The sequence below is a fragment of the Trachinotus anak genome, unplaced genomic scaffold (assembly GCF_046630095.1).
Source record: "Trachinotus anak isolate AG129_WGS33_773 ecotype Australia unplaced genomic scaffold, CSIRO_AGI_Tana_v1 ptg000025l, whole genome shotgun sequence".
Taxonomy (NCBI): domain Eukaryota; kingdom Metazoa; phylum Chordata; class Actinopteri; order Carangiformes; family Carangidae; genus Trachinotus; species Trachinotus anak.
Window position 1 is genome coordinate 14934658 of NW_027273876.1, and position 18267 is coordinate 14952924.

Below are 18267 nucleotides of genomic sequence, written 5' to 3' on the forward strand. Positions count from 1 at the left end.
GTTACATGTAGTTGATGACACCCAGTCATCCAACTGAATAATGTGGTTATTATAATGTACCAGCAATTTCCTTGATGACTAGTGACTTACAACCTCGGCATCAGTCTGCAGGTTACTGTCCTATAAGTACGGCACGCTGACCGGTTGCCCCACTGGAGCGCAACAGCACAGTTTCCCTGAGAGTTCCGCACATTGCAACTTGAGAAAATACATGCAAATAGACAAAACCCAAGTAAATTCAGAAAAAAATCTTCATCGCTTGGACAACACATGCTGGAAATACACACAACAAATGCAAATACAAAGGCAACTGCCGTGGTTAGTTGTGACAGTCTAAAGCATATTGTTCTTGTAAGTTGAGTAACCACATTAAAGGTGCTACATGTCGTTAAACACGTCCAATCACCCAAATGAATTGTCATGATCTGTTGATTTATTCCTGGACAACTAATGACTTGGATAGGTCTGGTTGATTATTGTGGTCCATAGGAGTATTGTTCATTCATCAACTTATTTTCCTTAGCCAGCAGGTGTCTAAAACTCTGCTGCTCCAGGTGAGGCTCGAACTCACAACCTCGGCATCACTCCGCAGGTTACTGTCTTATAAGTACCGCGCGCTGACCGATTGCGCCACTGGAGCCTGATGTGTCCATGTGCAACACTGAACAAGAGATTTCAACATTTTTGGAAAATGAGGCTGATTGTCTTTGGCTGATTAGATCATGTTCTCAAGTTGGATGGCACTATGGTGAGAGTTGGTTGAGGTCACCAAGATCAGACAATACGCATGAAGATGGAAGTTGTCCCACCTTAAGGAGCGTTAGCAAGACTCCATAGTCAGTACACATACAGACAGCTCAAATCATTTTATTAATTACTAAAAGTTTCATTATGTGTGATCTCATGAAGGCAACACTAACATAACTGAGAAGCTAATGTAAAGGTGTTACTACATTGCATAGGTGTCACTTCTGCCTCAATTCATGCCATTTATAGTAACCATGTGTTGAGTCCATAGACTGTACATAAAAATGGATGTAGACTCCAAGTGTGAAAAGTTAAGCCAATGCATTAGTGCCTTAAACCTGAATTATGACTAATGGCCATCAGGGGGCGACTCCACTGGTCACAAAAAGAAGTCCAATAGTATTGAAGTCTATGGGAAATCAATCGCTAGTTTCAAGCCTCTTCAATACAACATGATGTTCATTTTTTAAATTATGGTCCCATTTAGGAGAAAACAGATGATAAAGCAGGGTATGCATTAGGGCGGGGCTACCACGTGATCGACAGACTGTACCACACACTTTGACCTGCCTGACAATCAGGATAGAGGACAGAGTACACAAGTATACTATATTATACTTGTGAGTATTATTATATGTAATGGAGGATTTTTACATGAAGACATTGTTTATTAAAAATATCTTGATACTTCGGCCTGCTGTTGGTTCACTTTGTTGATGCTGGTATAGTTTGTGGTGTCTCTTAATTCACATCTGTTACCTGATCCATGTGTAGGTCAGAATGAGGTACAGAACTTCATGAAGAGGGTGTAGTTTTCTCAAATTTACCGTTCCCTTATCAGCTCACACATAGTGGAAGTGCAGGACTAAATCCTTTGTTGACCATTTGGCTTTTATGCTCTGAGCTTTTGGAACAGTCCCCACAAGGACAATGGAGCAGCCGGAAGTGTGGAAATTTTTAAACATAAACTTCAAATATCCCTCTTCAGCCTAGCTTTTGATTATGCATTTTCTATACCGCCTATCCGGGGGGACGTTCAATTATACATAATTATGTTAGTCAAAACATTATGAAATATATGTTAGTCATTAATCACTGTATTTTCTTTACTTATTTTGTTGTAAATTGTATTTTATTGTATTTTATTTGTTATTTTATTATTATTTTTCTTTTTATCATAGCTTTTACATTTTATTTTATTGTATGTCATTGTCAGCTTTCTTAATTGATTTATTCTTTGTTTTCTTTTTAGCTTATCGGTTATCTGTATAATACTGCTATACAAATAGAGTTTGATTGACTGATTGACACAACAAGTATCTCAACAAATATGAATATAAAAAACAAATATAATCACAAGTGTGTTTCGATTTTCTTCTTAGTTATAATTCCTTCATTACTCCACAAGGTGGAGATAATGATATGAGGCAAAAAAAAATTAAAAAGATACAGTTTCTTCTAATGCCACAGATCAGGTCATAAAATTCAGATTGCTAATAGATGTTTTTCAAATGTTAAAATCAAAGCTTAATAGAAATTTTGAATAGAAAAGGATATTGGATAAAGACAATTCAGAAACTTGCAGGTAAACAGTGGTCAATTTTTTTTTTCGTTTGTCACCCACGGGTTTTAAAAGTAAAAGTGCAAACAACATAAAAAGTGCGGATAGCAGCAAGAAAGGGTAATTAATTCCTCATTTGAATTAACAGATTTCCCTCTCATGTCTATAAAAGCTTCCTGAAGCATGAACGCACCTTGTAAATCCCTCCTATTTCTGCCCACACTGATTATCCTCAAAGCTTATTTTCTGCAGCTACGCATTGTAATCAGTTCTTACAAAAGGAAAGCAGCTCTCTGTATGTCCTGCACGTAATGTGACTCTCCCTCAGTGTGCAACACAACAAAGAGCAAAGAGTCTTGGAGTAAATAGAATTTAGAAACAAGAGTGGATTGTGTAGGCTGCATGTGGACAGACATTTGTGTGTGCTTGTGCACCTGCTTGAGTGTGTGCGAATTGTAAATCAGCTTAAATACCAGCCTGCCAAACATAACAAAACTACAACTGATGCAAAAAGAAAGTTGAAACAAAATACACACCCAAAAGAAACTAACTGAAAATGAATTAAGATACAATCCAAAATAGGATCCTAGCACAGGCACCCTCCCTCTGTTGTTACTGGTCTCACATGTAGAATAGGCCCAGTCCCCCCAAATATGGGCCCATTAGTCAGGAAGTTTGCCAGCACTGCTTCCTGTCCCCACCTCCAGCAGAAGGAGGAGGTCGGCGTTAACTTGATGCAAAGCCACATGTAACCAAGGAACTTGCAGCTCAACCTGCAGCAGGAGGAAATGTGGTCTCTGTTACTCAGACAACACACACATACTACTACACACTTAACACACATAACTTACACACTCACACCAATACACAGTAAGATTCAACATTAGTTGTGCTTTTTGTTGGGGAGACTTTCAGCACACATCTGCCCCCTTAAATGTTCAACACTACATGAATTGTGTATTTTTTTTTAAGCATTAATGTATCTCAATTCAATAAAGACTTCTCAATGACAATAAAAAAAATAAAGGTTCCTAATATAACCAGGTTTTTTAAATGTAACCCCATCTCCTCCCCCCATTATAATTTTCATATAATCCCTAATATCACTGAGGAAGATGAAACCAAAATGTTACTTAAAATGCAGTTGGCAGATTCTTTAGGACTAAAGTGCACAGTATAGCTCTTAAGGTTTTGGCAGTGGCCTGTGGTGACCTTCCCACACCACGGTGTGCTCTGCACTTGTAGATTCTGTGAGATTAAAGCTTCTGCTAAAACATGTTTGCATACGTGCACACATCAAATTTGAAGATAAAAAGTGCAAACTGTGTTTGAAAGTCTGTAAAACAATTTGCAAATATAAAAAATAAATGCACCTATTTAAACACTTGGCATTAAAATATTTGTGAACAAATGCACTGAAAACTCTGAGCTCTTTTTTCATTTCATTTCCTCAGTTGGTTCACAGGACATCGTTTGTAGCTTCTCACAGCATTCTTCCGCAGATAAAACATGATAGTTCCAAAATAGCTGCAGTGTTTTTTAACTGATTCCAAGTAAGTATTGATGACTTTCAACCTGATATACTTGAGTGTATTAGTGTATTTGTGTTTTGAGTTTGCAAGTCATGCTACCACCTCAGGTAGTTTAAATGAATTGAAGGTATAGTCTTATAAACTGCATGTATTTTACCATTGTCAGATGCTATTTGCATCCAGGTGTCTGTAGCCAACAATGCTATTTACATGTAGAGTGGATAGCCAATGTGGCTAGTTGCACCTGTGTGTATAGGTGTATAGCATGGTAGAGACAAGCACCCAGGTGTCTGTAGACAACAATGTTATTTGCACCCAGATGTCCATAGCCAACAATGCTATTTGCACCCTGGTGCCTGTAGCTTACAATGCTATTTGCACCCAAGTGTCTGTTGCCCAAACTGCTATTTGCACCCAGGTATCTATTGCCCAAACTGCTATTTGCACCCAGGTATCTATAGCCTACAATGCTATTTGCACCCAGATATCTGTAGCCAATAATGTTATTTGCACTTAGGTGTCTGTAGCCAACAATGGTATTTGCACCAGGGTGTCTTATGTATGATTTCACATAGATGTGAAGCCCCAGTGTCTTAGGGTAAAGTCTTGTGTTTGACCAATTTCTCCACCACAACCTCCTCATAATGTGGACTTTGTGGCTCTTTATACTATCTCACCTGACTCCCTAAAGCCTTTGTGCAAGAAAGTGGTGCTTTATAAATGGCTGCTGGTACATTGCAACAGTCTGTGTGGTCCTGTACGCCATTTTTTAATGGTGCAAAAAACAAGGCACTTGGGGAGTGATTGGTGTTTCATACTAGTGTAAATAGCCGAATAGCTGCCATGTCATTTTTTTCTACCCAGGTGCAATGGACACTCTGTTTAGGTATTTCTATAGCTATGAGGCAGACATTACATACTTTATTTTTCACTTATTCACCACCACACTAAAAGTGAGATTTCATCCCTACCACACCCAGAAACACCTGGCCAGGCTTGTATGGAGCACAAATATGATCCTTTATACTGAGCTCTGTCCTGTGTGCTGTATCTTTTCACATCTGACGACCACATTGTTGCATGGACTAAATGCTGTGGTGAGCAGTGGGGGCGGTGGGAGATGGTAGTCAGATGAACCCATCAGAGGTTACTGTAGACTGTAAGGTGGGTGAACACAGTAAGAAGACGAAGGGGGAGGGGGACAGGACTCCAACCCCTCAGGGGAGAGCTTTTCAGGGGGGAATAAACCACAACTGCAGCACCGCCCACCTGCTCTGAAAGAAAGAAAAAAAAAGTGTAGCTACTACAATAGAAGTGCATGGGCAGCATCAGTGCACGAGGGCTTCAAGAGGGTTTCAGAGGAACTGTATCACCCATTTGCAGCATGATACTCTCTTATATTTTGGTACCCTGACCATATTGTTTTATAGATATTGTCAATGTTTTCCTTACTGAAGTGTCAATGAGAAAGACAGCCATTACTGTTTCATCAGTGTTGTATTGTGTGTATGGAGTGGTTCACTTACTTATGAACTGATCTGGAAAGTACCTAAATTTCCCTTGCCCCGGGCCAGTTCAGTATCATAAACAACAGCACTCCTCACTAACTGATATTAGTATTGGCTCATAATGGTTTGGTGGAAATAAAAAATAATAATAATAGGTGAACGGTGAGACATTCCTCAAGATGTGTTACATCTTTAATATCATAATGCTCTAATGTAGCTCGTAACTTAGGCCTTCATACAGGATATTTCCAGCAAATGCAGTAGTTAATCCTATATAATCCTATTGTTCTGTTTGAGTTCCTCTTTGACAGCTCAGACACATACTAGATGCGGTTTTATCAGTGTGTTACTTGACAACTTTACCTCATTTTTATCACATTTGTTTATGATCATTATGTTGAACTAATGAGATGTTTCAAAGATCCACAACAAAAAAATGACACATGGTTAAATACAGTAGATTTACATATGCTCTACAACTGTGGCTTATGTTGACAGTGGTTTTTACACAGCACTTCACCACCACAATCTCAGATAAGTCCATTCGGATTTCTGTTATTGGAGTTTTATAGCTTAATAATTCATTAGAGGTCTGACGTTGAGTGAGACCTCACTTGGGTCTTGAACCCAAACAGAAGCAGTGCTTCTATGTAAGACAACATATTGTTAATTTCATTGTCTGTAAATTAGTTTTTGGCAAGAATAAATTTGTTTTTGCGTAGTTCAGATGACATAAATAACATGACATATTTCTTCATTTGCTTTTTTTTAAAAAAAATTAACAAATGCACTATGGTCATTTCAGTTTTTTTGTCACCTTTCTCAAATGTGCATCTTTTAACCCCACAATTCAATATCTTGTTTAAGTATTTTTATTGTTATTTTGGTTATTTGTACTCCAAAGTGAAAATGCATGAAAACAAACAATTAAAACTACCAACATACATTTGAATCTGGATTCATACTGTACTTTAATATCCATTATGTCACCTCTAAAATCAGTATTTCATGCCGAGAAAGACAGAAAAACAGCTTCTGTGACACTTTGTCCAGACGATATTCGCTGGTCTGCGCTGCTACTCAGTTACGTCAAACCTCACAATCACCACAAGCCTGCACAATCAGATTTCCGACAGGTCGCACGTAGCAATCTGCAGGTGTCAGCGCTAGGCGGCACTGTGAGGCTGTGGCCGGCGGAGCAGCAGTCACTCGCTCGGTCGGTCAGTCAGTGACCTGTCATCCAGCGGCGGCGGCGGCGGCGGCAGCGGCAGCGGCAGCGGCAGCACCGTGGGCAGGGGGCGGACAGACACGGAGCCTGATACCGAACCGAGGTTTCCGCTCGACTGATGTTTCACATCCATCTGCATGCCACGTGAGCACCGCCCTCGTTAAACATCTGGAGCTCGCGCCTGAGAGTGGAAGTGCTCTTCCTCGTGCTCGGGATGCGCGGCGGGGATCGCTCAGGAGGTGACCGGTGGTAGCGTCTCACCGGCGGAGCCGCCGGGGCCCGACCGGCCTGCAGGGAGCCGGGCTCAGGTTGTGAAGGTAAGAAGCGGGGAAACGGTTTGTGTCACACCGGCTGTCGCTTCCTGCGCAGCGCGGTGCTACGGGCTGTCAGCATCTCGCTCCCAGGGCAGGTTTGTAAAGGCGCTGCAGCACATGGGGGGGGGGGGGGGGGGGGGGTCTCTGGGTGGGGGCTCCTGAGGCTTGTTGGGGAGAGGGAGGGTAATGGGTAACCGTGTTAGTTACAGGTATGTGATGTGTATTTTTGGGGGGAGTTTTGCACATCTGGTTTAACTTCCAACCTTTCAAATTACAATTTTTTAATGGCATTTTTTTTGCGTCCAATGGCTTAGCTGCAAGTGAGAGGAACAGGTGTGTGTGTGTGTGTGTGTGTGTGAGTGAGGCTTTACTCACTCTCTCTCTGTCTGACACACACTATCCATATTGTTGTAACTCCTAATGTCTCAGCAGTAGTAGAGGAAACATTAGAATGAGTGTGTGTGTGTGTGTGTGTGTGCGTGCGCGTGTGTGTGTGTGAAAAGAGAATGAGAGCATAAGACATTCAGTATCTTGTGACCCACAGTCAAAACTCCCACAATGTTTTAAAATCTAAAATATTGTGGTAATCAAGTCACAGTTGCATTCACACGGAGGACATGATGCACACACATACACACACACACACACACACACACAGGTTGTGAGTGTGATAAATCGATTTCTAAGTGCTGCTCGCTCCGGTGCTGGGGAGATGAAGGGGACCGTTTGGGTTGCTGGCTGCACAGAAATCCCACAGAGACAATTAAACTACTGACCCGTGTCATCAAGGATTTGTTTTGGCTTCCTGTTTGGAAAGATGGTAGGAAGCAGACTTTTGGGCCAGATGGCAGGAGCACACACCCGCACACACACACACACACACAAACACACACACACACACACTCACACACACACCTGGAGTCGCTGTTCAGATTTCCTACTGAGGGAGACCGGATTAGAGACCAGAGTTTGAACCTGTGACCTGGAGTGCTCAGTTGTATGTGGAGAGTCAGGGCAGTACAGACTCAGAGTTAATGGAGTGTGGCGAAAAGAAATCAGTGAAGATTCATATCTACACACACACACACACACACACACACACAGATATGGCTTTGTAGCTGTATGAACCTTCCAGACTCCAGCAGATTTATAACTTGCATTCTCACTTTTTTAGCGACTGCATTATTTTCCAGCGCTTTCATCTCGACTAAAAGACTGTAATGGAACTTATACAACCTCACCTAACGTTAGCTGCTGATTGAACATTTTATTTTGGAGGGAAAACAAAGGTCTGTCAGTGTCCCTGACAATATTTCCAGCGAAAACATCCAATTTCATAGCGTTCTCATACAACTTTTATGTAGCCAGCAGTGGTGTACTTTTTTTCTCCAAATCTCCAGCTGTTTTATGTGTTTTTAGGAACTAAATGAGGGTGAATGGGCCTGCGAGGTTTGGCAAAATATGTAAAAATATCTGTAATTTTGGCACATAAAAGCTGTTACAATTACAACTGACTATCACTGATTAATGTGATGATTGTCATGATTAATTGATCAATTGTCTGGCCTTTAAAACATTAGAAAATAAGGATTTTAAAAAAAAAAGTAACCACCCGTACGTGAACCTAAAACTAATTTCAATTTTGATCTTAACTGTAAATGGAAATCACGTGGAAAACGACTGCTACTGTGCAATAAAACATATTCTGACTTTGACTCTCTAAATTGCATCTGAAAGTGCTTCACATAGTGTGAAGCCAGAAGTAGAACACACACACATACCCACACACACACACACACACACACAACAGGAAGCCGAGAGCATCCTGGAAGATGTTTCATCTGGCGTGGGCTGTCACTCTGTGTTCAGTACAGTAGGCGTTTGTAGGCACGGTGGCATTTTGCAGGTGTGTTTTGTTTTTTGTTTTTTTTTTTATCTCTTTGTGTCTCTCCCCTGGCATGCTGAGGTTACCATGTTAAGCGTGTTTGAACAGGTTGGATAGAAAAGCGGCAGTGACAATAGCAGGTTTATTTCTGGGCCGCCGCTCTCAGAAGAGCAATGCACCTTCATGTTTATACGGAGCCCTGCGCTGGGTGCATCAGGGTGGAAAACTGGTTTGGTTTTACTGGAGCCCTCCAGCATTTTCACAATGAATTTTTCATGGCAGCACGCCCATGAGTGAATCTTCTCCAGTGCCTACAAGCTGAACTGTTTATCTTTCTTATGTTTTATGCTGCTACTTGTCACTGCACAAGTTCTTCTTTCATCTAGTCAAGAAATCTGCACAGAATAGTGACGGGCGCTTCTGACTAAAGGAAATCAGCAACATCTCAAAATCCTACAGAACTTTAAATTGCTGCTTATATCAGATTTTTTTCTTCTACTTCTGTTTTGGGATATAACCCACATAACCCAAAGCACTTCTATTTGGTAGCAGTGAGTCATCAGTCATAATGGTGTCAGGAAATGGTGAAAAATGCCCTTCACACGTTTCCAGAGCTCAAGAGAAAACCTCCACATGGCTTGTTTTGACTGACCAGGAGTCCAGAACGCAAAGATAATCACTTTACAAAAATGTAAAAGAGAGAAGAGAGAAAAGAAAAAAAAAAAGAATCCTCATATTGTGTAAGAAGAGATCAGTAAACTTTTGGCACAGGTTCCCAACTGTTTAGCATGTGGCCCCTGAAAGCAAAGCTATGTCTACCTGGAGCCCCTTTGTGGAGGTTCCCCAAACTTTTAAGCTGTAAGCAGCTAAATTGAATAGTTTTTAGCTGGACTAGAGGTGTGGTTTCAGTTGGGTGGTCCACCACTGAAGTATTTAGGCTACTCGAATATTGGATGACCCCTTTACTTTTCCGCCAGTGCCGCCATGAGGTTGGCATTGGTGGTCCTGACTGAAATGCCCAGCTATTGTAAGGACAGCCACGACATCTGGCGCGGACATTCACGTCTTCCTCAGGAGAAATTCTAATCACTTTGAAAGTCTTATGACATTTCCATCAGTCTCAGCTTTGTGGCTGGTGCTAGTTAAACATTAGCCTGCTAGCACACAAAACTAAGAGGGTGAACATGGTAGACATTATACCTGCTAAACATCAGCATGCTCACGGCCAGCTTCAGCCAGCACAGCTTCAAGCAGCGCCTGGCGTACCTGTCGACACTGAGGCCATAGACACACTGGATGCGTCACGTGTGTGTGTGGCGGCTGCGGAACGTCTTGGTGCCGAGGAGACACACATCTCGCCTGTTTTTCAAGCTTGACATGCATGTCTTGCAACAAAAGTAGACAAACAAAACACCTGTTGACAGTAATTTTGATATCACACCAGCAAGATTACACAAAACTGACCCCTTTCACTATAATATCTATATGTAGGCTGAATCTGAACACGTCATAGACATGAAAAAAAGAAGCTGCATGTGGAGACAGTGACATTTTAGAGGCATTTTCTGTCAGAAATATTCAACAAATTAATTAAAAATGAAGAGAAATCCAACACTGAAGTATCTTACAAACTCTACGTAGACAGATAGAGCTGCAGTAGCAGACACGCAGCCCGTGTGGGGGCTCTGTGTTCATGAACCCAGCAGCACAATGCGACACACACTTGTGGGTCGTGCTTGTTGATTTGCAGCACAAACCGTACGAAATATTTAATTGAAAAGTTTGATGTGCACATACGCACACAGGTTTCTGTGGTTACTTTGCAGTAATCTGGTAGCTGCACATCAAACATAACCAGCAGATCTAATGCGCGCAGTTGTGGTTTGACGGTGACATCATCACTCCAACGAGAGAGTGCAGATGGAAGAGATACCTGCACCTGCAGTGATAAGTTAAATACAGGTTTTAAGGTCTGGATAGTTAAAGATCAACAAACTCAACAAATTCAGACTTGAGAAACTTTCAGCTGCTACATGAAAGATTAGCCGTGTCAGGGCCGTGCTCTTCCCAGAGTCACATTGTTCCTGTGACCGGCAGGTGATGGCAGGAGCAATTGAAACTGCCGTGCAGTTCATTTTACCCTCTGTCCCCAGAGAGACAAAATGATGAAGATTTGACCTGATCCCCAGCGATCTGGAAAAGGATTTCTCTAATCCTCTCTCTCTTTCCATCTCCCTGTCTCTGCGTCTCGTCATGTCTCTTTCAGTTTTTGTGTCGCGCTCACTGTTGTTCATCATCACGCTGAATCAAACCCAGGATGGCCTTATCACTGTCAGAGCACTCAAGCGAATCAATCACAGATGACAGGAAAACACAAAGCAAGTTCATACACGTGTGTTATTTTTTACTTCACACAACGACATAAGAGGAAAACCGAACAACTCTTCCTGTCCTTACACATCTGTGTGACGTGATCGTTTATTGCAGTGATACTTATCCTCTTTTTCTCACACCCAGTGTTATTTTAATCTTTCCCCCGTGTTTAAAGTCACTCACTCTCTACTGTGTTGTTGGTTTAATTTTCCTTTTCCAGCCTAGAGATAGAGACAGAAATAGAACGGCTGTAGGGATTGTGAGTCCATGAAAAAAAAAAACAAACTACTGCACATCAGACAGATTGTCGAAGGTTAAACTGTGGCTGGAGGATCACTGACTGTACATTGGACATATGGGTCGCTGGGAAGTCACGAGTGGATCATTTACATAAGGGTACGGGGCCGATGAATAATGAGCAGATGTACAGTTACAGTCATGTAGTTACTTTGAAACATCCAACTTATGAATGTTTTCAATAACATGCAAAACTAGTTTTCAGTGTACTGGGTTGAAGCTGCATAAGCTGCACAGGATTCCCGGCAAACATAAGAAGAGCATTTGAAGAGTCGACTTGCGGCGGGGAAGCTGCCTCTGAATGTGTCTGCTGATACTGGAGATGTTTCATGAAAGCTATTAAATATTCTACTGCGACAACAAATTGGCTGCACAGTGCAACCAACACTGAGCCCTCATAGATGGGACCTGACGCAGGTAATCTATTTAAAAATGTTGCGGTTGACAGATACACATGCACACAAACACTTTGTAACCACAGTGCAGTAATATTATCACAGGCCAGCACCTGGTTGGACTTTTAGGACCTACTTTTCACTGCTTGAAAAAATACTGGTGGTTTTCTTCTGAAATTGCTGCATACTGCTCTGAGTAACTACTGCAGCTTGGAAGTGGATGTATCCAACCCTTTTAGCAATTTCCAACTTCCATCAATCTATCTGTATTAATCACGTATCCAATACTTCTAGCTGACTTTTTCAACCATTTATCTATTGCTCGAACTATTTCAACTGTGTATCAATTGAATTTGCATGTCCTCCCCGTGTCTGCGTGGGTTTCCTCTGGGTTTTCCGGCTTCCTCCCACAGTCCAAAGACATGCACATTAGGTTGATTGGTGACTCTAAATTGCCTGTATGCATTAATATGAGCGTGAATGGTTGTACGTCTCTATGTGTCGGCCCTGTGATAGACTGGCGACCTGTCCAGGGTGTACCCCGCCCTCTCCAAGTGTTGGCTGCGATTGGCTCCAGCCCCCCGCCCCCACCCCCACCCCCCGCAACCCAGTTTGGATAAGCGGTATAGAAAATGGATGGATGGATGGATGGATCTATTACTTTTTGCTAGGGCTGCAACCAATGATTATTGCATGATTGATTCATATGCTGATTATTTTCTCAGTTAGTTGTTTTGTGTAAAAAAAATTCACAAATAGTGAAAAATGTAGGGTTTCAAATTCTCACAACCCAAGGTAATCGATTTCAATTTCAACTTGACCAGAAGTCCAGACCCAAAAAATGTTTAGTGTACCATGCAAATCCTCACATTTCAGAAGCTACAATAAGTAAATGTTGAGCATTTTCTTTCTTGAAAAATGCCCGAAAAGATTCATTGATTATATGATAACAGTTTCGTTTATCCATTTCTTTTAGCTAACTATTTCAGCTTTTTGTCCTTTACTTTTATCTGTCTGAACAGTTTATTAATCACTTGTCGCCATGTATTTCAACCAACCATTACTTTTAGCTATCTCCTACCATTTATTAATTTATTTTAGCTAACTGCTAACTGTCTGCTACTGTAGTTTTCATGCACTCGTAATTGCAACAGTGCTCAGGTGTTACAGCTGACTCGATATGCAGATTTCAATAAATTCACAGTTATTTCCATTTTTTTTCCCAAGTAGTGCGTGTTCAGCCAAAGTCCGACATAAATGAACCACACTGTTGTGCAGGGTGACACGTTTCGCTACTACCGTGACAACAGGTGCTATAGTTTATTTTGTGGCGAGCCCGCGTACACTGCCCTGCTTCCATATATACCGTGCTCACTCTCGCATCAAATCCAGATCCACCTGCAGCTGAAAATGTTCTCCAGCAAATGCCCTTTTTACTTCCTGCTAACGTTTGTCCAGCAGAAATGACAGTGTGACAGTTTTGAGTGATGAAATAGCACATTGTTGGTTTTAGTGGTCTTACGGTATTTGTTGACAGAAATGAAAAAAGCCTTGTCCATTGCAGAGATTTTCCTTTTTTTCCATTAAACGTTTCTTTAATTTTGCCTTGAAAAAATATTCGAGAAACAGATCAGATCTTTATGTTGAAGTTATAACAAAAGGCCTGGATGAATAGCAAACTCCCTGCCAAAAAGGAATTTTAATCTGCCCATTATGTGGCGTATACTGGTCTCCAAACTCTTCTTCAGTGTCTTTTTGATGACAATGCTGTCCCCTGGCCAGTTTTCTCCTGAGGGACCCCAGACGTCTGTGATGATCCTGAATAACTCCTCTCTGTTTCTTTGAAACCACAATTATGACTTCCATTTTTCCCTCCGAGTATTCTTTTCAGAGCCAATTCGCTCTCCCCCCGCTATCTTACCCTAATGTGGCATCTGTGGGCAATTACCATTAACTTTTCATACAAAGCCAGCCAACAGAGGAAGCTGTTGTATTGGAGTTCACAGCATGGGTTTGCTGGCTGCGTAGAGGGATGGCAGGAAGGAGGGATGGTGGGAAGGGATGAATGGCTGCTGAGGAGGCCTATTCATGTCTCCAGGCGAGGCCATACTTGACTAGACACTTATTGTGACGGTGACCTTCCTGTCACCACACAGCTAACACAAAACGGCTTCATATGAGGGTCAGCTGAGCTGTTCTCTTTGTCTCCTGTCCTGCCTGTCAACCGTTCACTCTGTCTGTCTTTCCATGTCTGTTTCTCCTTACTGTGTTATTACATGTTTACTTATTTTATACTCTCGATCAAATGGCCATCTATCCCACACTGACACGTTAAAGCTATTTAAAATCATGCAGTGTACTGACTCACATTACAAGACAAAGTTGTTTGCTGATAAATATATAGTAAGCCCTTGATGAAGTGATTATAACAGCCATTTACGGTTTATATTTAGACTGCACTGTGACAAGATGTGTGGTTGCGTGACCTTTAAGCTGCAGTATGATCATCAGAGAATGTCCTGTCATGCACAACAGTCAGCCAGTCATTTCTGTGCAGCGTGTTTGTAAAGTAAGCTGGATAGTTTATGTTTTTGAGTTGGTTTATTCATTTTAATCTCACTCTAAACTAGTCACCCAGGAAATGTTTATGTTGGTCATCACTGTGAAATGATGTAACCACATTTGGTGTAAGGGATATAAGGTCAGCTTTTAACAGTTTTAGTGACGCATTTTTCCCTATGACACGAGTGCTTCACACAGCAGCTGTGACCCAAAACCTGGTCGATGACATAATTTTATAGTATTTTCCGCTTTCTAGTCTGCACAGTGAAATAACATCGCATGATTCAGTTTGTGTATAATTCTTTATAGGACTGGCTTGCCTCACCCCTTTTTCCCTGACAAACACAAAATGTGGCAACATGGGTGCAAAAGAAATCTTGCTAATGAACCACATGGCTTTAGTGAGCAATCAGCTGAAGCTTCTGGCCATCCGCTGTGCTGAGTGCAAACCTGAAGTCCTTTGAAGACTCTATGACAAATGACAGTCAGTGGTAAGAGGTGATGCCCAAGGAAGTCTGCTTCATCCAGTGACAGATCTCATGTACAAAGCTGAGCTTGACCATCAAAAACACTATTAGAAAATATTTGCATGCTTGTTCATAATTGGCAGCCAGCTGGAAAGGGCACTGAAACACTGTGTGGTCCATTGTTAATATGAAGATTATTTCTGTTTTAATGGTAGAGAAGGATTTGTGGTTTGTGCTTCAAGTAATTTTTGACTTTTTTGATATTTGACCAAGATTTTCATATATCATATATCATATTGGAAGAACCGATATTTAAGGCAAAAAAAAAAACAAAAAAAACAAAAATACAGATATGCTCTATATGGAGATTTGATGTCTCTTCATTATGTTGATAAAAAAATGAAATGTGGTTCCATTACCTGACTCTCAAACATATTGTTGCAAATTAACGATTAATGAGGGAGATTTTTCTTCTGAGCTCAGGCAGGTTCCCTTGGATAAATATCCATCCGTGTGTAATTCTGAGTGGATTTTGAAATGGGGTTGTTTTCCTATAATTCATTCTGCAATGTTAATTCTGCAGATGTGGTCAAGATGTGGTCGGTCAGCTCCTCTACTGCTATCTTTTCTGCAATGTGGCAAAGATTCTTTTATTTTCTACCATCTTTAATTTGAGGTTGATAATGCCTGTAGTAAACAAACATAACATTGTTTCCCCGTTCACTTTTGATTTGATGGTCATGAGTAAAAACATGGTCCTTGGCACATGGTACTTAAGTGCATAAAGACTTAAAAAAAGACTTGACCTCAATTATATAAACCTCATAATTACAACTTTAGTTTGCCCTGTTTTGTTTTGGAGTTCTTCATGGATGTTTTGGAAGGGAGTTTGTAGTCCTTGGCGGAGCAGTCAGCCAGAAGGTTGAACATGGACATAAGCAATGATGCATCATTTAGAGAACTGCTGTGTCTCTTGCAGCTTCGTGTATGATTGATGAGTGAGTGCTACATCCCCAGATGTAAAAGTTTACTCTGTAAAGTCTATTAAGTTTGTCTTACTGTTCAGATAAAACTATTGTCTATCTGTTTGCTGCTCTAATATAATGTAAGATGCCTGGTAAACCCCCTCAGGACAGAGGAAACGTAGCAGTTTGTCTTCAGTTTCTCTACCACATGGGAAGGTGCTTAATGCTGATAGTAAAGAACAAAATGCCAAGTGAAGGTGTAGCAGCAAAATATTCCCACAACAGAGCCTCACTACCAGAAGGTAAATATGTTAAAATCGTTTATTTTTGTTCAAGCCAATGTCCTCTTTGCAAAAAGGTATTTGAGAGAAGAGAGGATTAGTTTCATACGAAAGAATTCACTGTGAAGTAAGAATAGCATGCACGTGTGAGCTTCCTTTTTATATCAGTCATTGATGTGTCAGAGCGTCTGGAATGGCGGTGAATCTGTCACGTTTGATGGGGCCACTCTTGTTTAAGCTGAGCTGAATAATGGGTTGGAAAATTTAAAAGACAAACGAATGGAAACACACAAAGAGGAAAGAGTGAAAGAGGATGCAGGCAATATGAAGCATGTGAAACAAGATTCACAATAGTCTAATTTCTGTTAACTTGTGGCTGGGACATCGAACCAAAACGCCTCCTGGCAGCCATTTTGAAATTAGCAATGCTAACTGGTGATAATTTTTCTAATATCATTGACATCTCTGATCGAAACACATGGACAGGGTTGGTTGGACGGTTGTTTTTGACTGAAAGGGATCAATTTGCAACTGATCATCAATTTGTGCTCATTTGAAGTTTGTTAGCTCGCAGCTTCTTAGCCAGTTAACAAGCTAAAAAGCTTTTTTCCCCTTTTAAATTAAGCTAACTGTTCTCATACTACAGCTTATTTAAAGTAAAAATACTGAAATACCAAAGGACTGTTGTTACCTTTGTTGCAGCAACTGTCTTCTGAGAACACATTTATGACTGTATTAACCATCACATCCATTACATGAGTGTTTTTCAGGTTTCGTTTCTCATTATTATTCTTTTTTTTTTTTTTAATTAGCATTTAGCATTAGGTTTTCCTGAAATCTTTGGAGCTTAATAATACAGACATGCTTAAAAAACCAAACAGATACCGCACGTCTGACAAAGTCTGTTGTTAAAGGTAATTATAGCTAGATATAGTGCTATATTGAGCACGCACAGTATTTCTTTAACTGTCACTCGATCACTTCTGCAATAATACAACCATCTTGAGTTGTCCTCTGATGTGATAGATCCACATGATGTCTTGAGGTTTTGCTTAACTAGGTTTTATATTCAAATTGAAAGACCTTGGTGCTTCAAGTGTGCGTAAGATGAGGAAAATCGACTTTTTTCCAGTGTTTTGTGTCTCCCACCTGCTGTTGATTTGCTATGAAGCAGTGTAAAACAGACAGCCAAGCCTCAGTCTCAGCTCCTCCGGAGGTATCTGCTCATTAGTGTCTGCTTTTTTATGACTTCTCCTCCATCTCTTTTACGCTCTGTGCCTCTTACTTTTTGTTCTCTGTTTCTCTTCCTCTCGATCTTTCATCCCCTCATCTTCTGTCATTTCATCCTGCAGTCTCTTGAGGCTCGCGTCACCTGTCGTCCTCTCTGCTGAGAAAACTCTGCACGATCCTTTCAAGACCTAAACCTGGCACAGGAGCCGAGGAACCGTTATACTCTCTCCAGTGGCATTTGTGGCGGTCGAATGTGCTATGAGGTGTAGAACAGCTGAAGTGATGAATGGCAATGCTGGCTTTTTGTTTAGGGAGTTTTTTTTCCATCAACTCACTTCTGCCGGATTTTCTGCAGCTGCGATGAGTTAATCTATTAATCTGAACTCTATTTTTATTTTAATCAAACCTTTTACTGTCATGTTTTTCTTGTAATTTGAATCTGACATCATTATAAAAGACTGTAGAACCTGAGTAATGATGTTGAGGATGTTTTATGAGGAAGACCAGAAAGGTTAAAGCTGCTATAACCAGTATTATTATGTCAACAGTGAGAAAAAATGACTACGTGTGAAGTGAAAATTGTTGCCTGTACTGACAAACCCACAGATTTATCAACCGACTCCGTGGTTCGCTTCTGCTCCACAGAGCATTTTAGTTTCTTTCAGCTCATTGTTTTGGTTTGAAGTCCGCAAACCTACTGCTTTGGTTCAGCCTCACCGCTCTCATAGTGATGCATTCGACAACAGCTGGCAGCTGTTTTAAGTGAAAAATCCACCATGCACTTACCTGCCCAGCACCAAACAGCAAAAGTCAGCATCTAGCTGGTGAACGTTGACCAAAACGGAGCTAAAAGTCGACTGCGTTTTGGTCTTAGGCTACAGCAACACTTTTACCCATGGAAATCGTTTTTGTTTTAAAACAC

General features: G+C 41.0%; 1 protein-coding gene and 1 non-coding gene across 7 annotated transcripts in view; one reads left to right on the forward strand and one right to left on the reverse strand.

The window, feature by feature from the left end:
• Positions 1–546: 546 nt before the first annotated feature.
• On the reverse strand, positions 547–640 carry trnai-uau (transfer RNA isoleucine (anticodon UAU)). Its single transcript has 2 exons — positions 603–640; positions 547–582 (listed from the first exon to the last, which is right to left on the reverse strand). It is a non-coding gene; the product is annotated as a tRNA-Ile (tRNA).
• Positions 641–6533: 5893 nt separating this feature from the next.
• Positions 6534–18267, forward strand: part of rhbdf1b (rhomboid 5 homolog 1b (Drosophila)) — a 40403-nt gene continuing 28669 nt past the window's right edge. For 3 of the 6 annotated variants that reach the window (XM_071462452.1, XM_071462451.1, XM_071462457.1), the window contains exon 1: positions 6535–6893. The gene's annotated coding sequence lies outside the window, so the exon portion shown is untranslated. Of the gene's footprint in view, positions 6894–18267 lie in introns of all 6 variants that reach the window. The other 3 variants (XM_071462456.1, XM_071462458.1, XM_071462454.1) reach the window with 2 other exon arrangements.